The sequence below is a fragment of the Eriocheir sinensis genome, chromosome 12 (assembly GCF_024679095.1).
Source record: "Eriocheir sinensis breed Jianghai 21 chromosome 12, ASM2467909v1, whole genome shotgun sequence".
Taxonomy (NCBI): domain Eukaryota; kingdom Metazoa; phylum Arthropoda; class Malacostraca; order Decapoda; family Varunidae; genus Eriocheir; species Eriocheir sinensis.
The window spans coordinates 16,812,445-16,819,823 of record NC_066520.1 but is presented as its reverse complement, the minus strand read 5'-3'; positions in this window follow the sequence as shown (position 1 = coordinate 16,819,823).

Sequence of the window (7,379 nt, the reverse complement as noted above, 5' to 3'; positions counted from 1 at the left end):
CTGAATACATAAAGTTCTCATCTCTTTCCCAGCGAGGAGAGCCAGTGACGGGTGGAGTTAAATTCAGTCTATCCCTGACTTTAAATTTCCTTCGAGTCGCCAAGGAAGGCATTCACCTCTCGCTATTAGTGCGGAAACTGAGGCCATATATTTTTGGGTCAGCGAGGCAACAAGACGGCGAGCCCCAAATTAATTCCTCGGAAAACTGTAACCGTGGGCGCGCGGCGGGGCGTCGGCAGTCACCCCTGGCGCGGCTCTGACTCTCGGATGGCGCGGCGTGTGTTACGGCGTCTATACAAATTTTCCCCCTAAATAGGAGGATCAAAGAGCTGTATTCCTTTGAGACGGCAGCAGCTGGATGGCTGAATTTGTCCTTCAAACGATTTTTTCTCCTCGTCCATCGACCAATACGCAGCCAAACGGGCCGTCGAAGGTTTAGGAGCAAATATCTTTCGACAGCAGCGAGCTGCGAGGCTCCACGGGACCCGCCCTGTAACAAGATGCTTAATTGGCAGTTTTCTGATCAGTGTTCCGCCGCGGAGTGATGCGTCTTGCCGGGAAAAGCCGGGAAACCTTTCTTTCAGCCTTGCAATGGAAAGCAAGGAGCAAGAATATTCGTGTTCGTCAACAAAATTGTAGACGCATATTAATTCATCAAATGTGAGTGAATCAAAACATCGTTTTTATATGAAATGAACGAAAAGTCTGGCGATATTCAAGGACACCAAAAATATTTGAGAAACTGTATTTCATCGGAAATTGGAAAGGAAATGCAATAGCTGTCCAAAAAAAAAAAAACATATATACGCCATATAGTTTTTCCTGGAATAGATTCCGTTTCATCCATCCATTATTGTGCAGCAACAGACTCGTCACTGAATTGTTCTCAGTGAAGGGCGCTTCTTCGGGCAGCGGCTGTCCCCCGCCAAGCTGCACATTGATATGCACCCCTCGCGGCCTTGGGTGGCCAGAATACACAACTGAAGTAGGGGAACCCCGGTGCTGAAGATCAAAAGGAACACACCTTCCCCTGCTAGGGTGATGGCTACCATTTAGTAAACGGTGACTAAGCATCACCGTGACAAGAAGATCCACTTTATTGTGTTTAGACTTTACAATACACTAATAGGATTTTCATGTACAGTATATGGGAGGAAAGCTACGGTGGTACAGTTGGTTGTCTTGGACGCAGCTCGTTCCTCTCCCAGGACAACTGTTGGTAAGGATTGTTTGTGGTTCCCGTGGCCTCAAGGAGAATACTGAACGCTCATCGCAAAGTACGTGTTTAGGATTCCAGAAAGTTTCATAACAGCTTCATCACCCGTTCCTTGGGTTACACATCTCTTTCGGCGACACGATCCTCATAAATGAGCTTCGTCAGCTTCATTATGTATGGAACAAACTTCACCGGTAAACCTGGACTCGCATTCATTTTTTTACACGATTTCCGTATTCGTCGGAATCTCTTTGGTCCTATTCCTTAGAGTTCTTCTAGTTCTCATTTGCCTCGACCTTCTCGCCGGAGCGTCTCGTGGGGAAGGTTCTCTTAGATCTCTTTATTATGCGCCTCACGTCTTTCTTCTTCGGATGCCGCCTCGCCCATATCTTTTCACGGCCCTCTTTGCCCGTCCCCTTCCCCCTTAAACCTGCCGGACAGCCTCCCTAAGTGAAATTCGTTTGACATTCCCTCAGGAAACTATTTTCCCTGTTTAAATAAAATCTTTATTTCCCCCGCGTGTGACTCCCCCGGCAGAGCAGGGGGAAGATTTTCATTACTATATCTTGGTCCATCAAAATGTTATCACACAAAACCCATAAAAATAAAGCCTCATAAAGACCGATAAAGACTGCCAAAATGTGTGTGAAAAAGAAAGACAGAGAAACACACACACACACACACACACACACACACACACACACACACACACACACACACACACACACACACACACACACGCACACACACACACTTTTCTAAACACGCTCCACCCAAAGCCTCAGATCCACACGAGACAGTCTGTCAGTCAGCTAGTCAGTCTAGTTGCCTGTCTGTCTTAATCTGTGACTATTTTGCCTGTCTACATGAAACTATGCATGTATTTCTCTATGTCTGGCTGTGTGCATGCATGTATTTATGTATCCATCGAGGTATTTATGTATGCATGTATGTATATATGTATGCATGCTTGCCTGTTTGTCTGTTCTCCTCGTTAGCAGCGGTTGTTGACGCCCCGCGGTCTGCATTGTGAGGTTCGCAGTGAATTCCGATCCTCTGTTTGCTTGCCATTGCACGAATTCGTGATAGAGAACTTTTCTGGCGTCCTCGCACGGTGTGATAAAGTATTTATTATACTATGTTTTTTCTCCTACACCTAAAGTACTAACTAAACGGGGGCAGGTTGTAATACTGTTGGAGGCTGTGGTATATCTCCCTCTTTGAAAGCAAGTAATAAGAACGAGAGAGAGACACGTTTACTTATAGGTTACTTCAATCATTACTTTCAATTTCAAGCCTTCGTTTTCATATGGTTTCGTTGAGTGCTGTGGGTTTTTTTTTTATGTCCAAAACTGAAAATATCTTGTGGTCTTCATAAGCGACGTTGTTTTGCTTATACGATATTTTAATCATTACTTTCTATTTCAAAGCATCGCCTTTTTACATTATTCTGTTGTTATTATTTTTTTACGACAAGTATTGAAATAAACTTGTCTTCCTAAGCGACGTTGTTTTGATGGTTCAGCCCCGCACGACACTTTATTATTTCCCTAATCTTTACTCTGCCGTGTCGCGTCGTGTCCTGCCTGCTGAACCCGACGCTGCATCCTCTCAACCTCAGTTCCATAAGTTATTCATAGCGTTACCTTCAGCTCTCTGCCTGAACAAGATACGCCTAGCCGCACACCTGCTTCCACGCCGCCACGCCATCCATGCCACACCGCTCCACCAGCAGGGCCTCTACTTCCCTCACTCCTTTCTCTATAAGTCATGCTGCACCTCGCTCCACCACCAGGGCCTCCACTTCCCTCACCCCTTTCCCTATACGTCATTCTGCACCTCACCACCATCCGTTCCACACTGCTCCACCACCAGCGCCTTCACTTCTTCCACTCCTTTCTCCCTGTCATTCTGTACAGTACCACACCACCCCATTCCACACCACTGCATGTCTGGTATTAGTAACGTCCCTTTGCCACGCCATATCAACAGACTATTAGATTAACTCACAGTAAAACGAGGAACTAGTTAAAGGAATTGTGTTATGCCGGATAAACGAAGGCGTGGGATCAGTTTTAAGGATCAAGGAAGGATGAGAGGAAGGTTTGTTGTTGCGGATCACACACTTCTACATTTCAGTTATTCGATTCAGATTCTTTTCTAAACACGCTTATACTTGCCTCCTTGTTATGTGGGTCTTTTTAGCGCTTATAAACAAATTCAGTCTTTCAGAAACATCCCTTGCAAAGAAAACACCAATACTCGTCTTGCAAACCTAACTTCTGCATTTCAAATATTCGATACAGATTATTTTCTAAACACTTTTATACTTGTCTCTTTGATATGTGGGTCTTATTAGCGCTCATAAACAAATTCAGTCTTTCAGAAACATCCCTTGCAAAGAAAACACCAACACTCGTCTTGCAAACCTACCCCTGATTCGTTTCTAAGCACATTTACACTTCCTTCCTTGCTCTGTGGCTCTTATTAGCAAGACATTAACAATTTCAGTCTTTTGCAAACATCCCTTGGTAAGAAAACACTAACACACGTCATCGAAACCTTCCACATGCCTTGTATCCACCAAAGGGAGTCAGTATTCCCTTTACCGCTTCCCACCTTCCCACGAGAGATGAAAAAGAGAAAGAGAATCAAGGTTGAGTGTGTTAGCGGCCTCGTTCACCGTGTTCTTTTGAAATACTGAGAAGGGACAAGAGAGGTGGTGCGCTCGGGGAAGGAGGGAGGGAGCAAGAGGTGGAGAATATGATTGATGGGATGGAAAGGACGAAGATTGGAGGATGATAAGAGGGAGGGTGAAAGCAGATGAATGGAAGAGAAGAAAAAGATTGGAGGGTGTGGAAAGAAATGGCCTGCTATACAAGATGGTAACAGAAAGAAAAGGAAAGAGAGAGAGAGAGAGAGAGAGAGAGAGAGAATGGAAAAGAGGAAAGGAAAACTAGGAGGGTGTGAAAAGCGATGGGGGAATGAAAGGAAAAGAAAGAAAAGAAGGAAGAAGGAAGGAAGGAATAGGAGAGTGACATACTGCTATAAAATCCTAACAGAGATCGGGTGAAAGGAGATGAAAGGAAAAGAAAGGAAGAAGGGCGGATGAGAATGGCAAACTAATGTAGAAATGAAAGTAAAAGAGCGAACGAGAAGAAGAAAAAAAAGAAGGGAGGATAAAGAAAGAAAACGAATGTAGAAATGAAAGTTTATAGATGGACGAGAAGTAGAAGAGAGGAAGATGGAGAAAACGAATGTAGAAATAAAACTAAAAGGGTGGACAAGAAGAGGAAGAAAAAGAAGAAAAAAAGGAGAATGGAGAAGAAAAATAATGTAGAAGTGAAAGTTAATAGAGGGACGAGAAGAAGAAAGGAAGATGAATTATTTAAGGAAACGAATGTAGAAATAAAAGTGACAGGGTGGATGAGAAGAAAAAGAAGAAGAAGAAGAAGAAGAAGAAGAAGAAGAAATCAGATGAAGAAAGACAACTAATATAAAAATCAAAAGTAAAAAGGTGGACGAAAAGAGGAAGAAAAAGGGAATGAACAAAAATAAACTTACTCAGAAATAAAAGTAAAAGAAGTGAACGAGAAAAATAAGCTTGGTTAATAGGGCAGGGAGACGCCAGTAAAGCCCCGTCATGCATATGCTAATAAAGGCAGAGTACAGAAGCGGTGGCAGGAGGAAGTGTAAATGCTTCAATGAGTTTATTTCAAAGGCCATACATATTTGAGGCGGTTCAGCTCAACTCACTGCGCCCTTCCACACAGGGGGGCCACGCAGCGAATTGAATTAAGTATGTATACAGGCTAATCAGCTCCCAAACACACACACACACACACACACACACACACACACACACACACACACACACACACACACGTGATGAATAACTTGTATGAATTCCCGGAGGACACGAGGGAAAGAGATTAGAAGGGAAGGCAGAAAAAAGAGAGAGAGAGAGAGAGAGAGAGAGAGAGAGAGAGAGAGAGAGAGAGAGAGAGAGAGAGAGAGAGAGAGAGAGAGAGAGAGGAGAGAGAGAGGGGGGCTGATGTGGTAAAATAGAAACTGAGGAAATGAATACTAAAATAATGTTCGTATTGCCTCCATCCATTTTTTTTTTTTTACAGCAAGGGAGGCAGGTCAAAGGCAAAAACAAAAGAAGTAACAATTTTCTTTTACGATTTTTTTCATTTCTTTGAACAGTTGACTTAGAGCTTTAATTTTGTCTTTCTACAAATTTTAAAGGTCTCGGATGGAAAAATTTTAAAGGTCTCGGATGGAAAAATTTTAAAGGTCTCGGATGGAAAAAAAATCAACTAGGAAGCAATTTATCATCAAGAGCTGCCAGGTGTAAGCAGTCTACCCATCCTTATTCTCTCTCTCTCTCTCTCTCTCTCTCTCTCTCTCTCTCTCTCTCTCTCTCTCTCTCTCTCTCTCTCTCTCTCTCTCTCTCTCTCTCTCTCTCTCTCTCTCTCTCGTTTGACATATTATTTTCTCTCTACAAATTTTAAAAGTCTAGAATAAAAAAAAATCAAGTAGGAATCAAATTACCATCATAAGCTGACATGTGTAGATGCCGTCTTCCCCCTCTCTCTGTCTCTGTCTGTCTGTCTCTGTCCGTCTCTCGCAGCATCCCTTAACCAGTCCTTCCCACCATCATCTCCTCCCAAGAACTCGCGTGTGTGTGTGTGTGTGTGTCCCTTCCTCTCCTTTGAACTCCCTCTTCCACCTCCTCTCTGCCATTCCCTCTTGAGCTGGACCCAAGCGATCCCTTCTTCATAGGAATTCATTTACATGTCTATCAGAGGGTGATTAGCGCGTACCAGGAGGCCGCATTGTACATATTAATGACACTGAAGGTAAAATAACAGCTAGGGAAGGGAGTAAGTGGCGACGTGGACCCGTAATCTTAACGTATCGACACCTCAGTTCGTCCGTTTGAGATGCATAGAAGTGTCAGGGATTTTCAGTTACTGTTTTGTGATCCTAGTGATGGTTTTACACGACCGCTGCACCCTGAGTTGAAAAACCATCAATGAGAACCCGGTTAATCTTCTCTGTGGCCATGGAGAATAGTCGTAATGGGAGCCCAAGACGTTTAAGAATAGATAGAACGATAGAACGGCTGGGTTTGATGACGGCGAGGGATCATGCAGGCTAAGTATAATACACCTCCCCTTTTAGCTGTCATATAAGCCGTTCTGTTTGTCTCCTATTTGCTACACAGTCATTCCTCGCACTCCTTCCATATATTCATCCCCCGCCGCCACGTGATGGAAAGGGCGATATTGTTTTAATCTTAGTTTTTTTTCTTCTACGTTATGTTTGTTTCTCTTTGCCACACATTCGTTCCCGGCATTCCCGCTCTCCTTCCGTCTATTCATCTCCCGTCGCCACGTAACGAGAGGGGCGATAATGTTTTAATCTTATCGTTATATTTCCTCCTATTTTAGAATGATGAACAAGGAGGCAAAGCAGTTGTTACGGGCTACGCTGCTTCGGTATTTAGCTCGGTATTGTCAAACGCTTCCATCCCTCATATATTTGAAAAGACTTACGTTGAAGTTGTGGGCATTTCCAGGAGTAGTTTTATGGCCATGGTGGTAGTCTGACCCTTCTTCTGTATCATGAACGTAAAAGAAACCCTCATGAAGACCCGACTGATCTCCTATTTGGCCTTCGAAAATAGTTGATGATACAGAAGAAGGGTCAGACTACCACCAGGGCCATATAGCTACTCCTGGAAATGCCCACAGCTCCCACGTAAGTCTTGTCAAATATGTGTACCTAAGCGCGGAAATGTTTTAAGAGTATGGCCCACAAGATCGTATTATAAGAAATTTCGCCGCCCAAGAACACATATTTGACAAGGCTTTCGTAGGTGTTGTGGGCATTTCCAGTAGTAGTTTTATGACCCTGGTGGTAGTTTGACCCTTCCTCTGTACCGTGAACCTAAAGAAACACTCATTAGAAAACGACTGACCCCCTCTTTGACCTTTAGAATTAGATGATGTGAGAAGCGAAACTCTCTTATAATAGCGATGGCATAAGGTCTCCCGGTTCTCAGTATCATCGTCAAATATGCATGAGAGAAACAAATTATGCGTTTACTCTCTTCCTATAGTGGTTTGAACTCATAATTATGGTTTCTTTACAT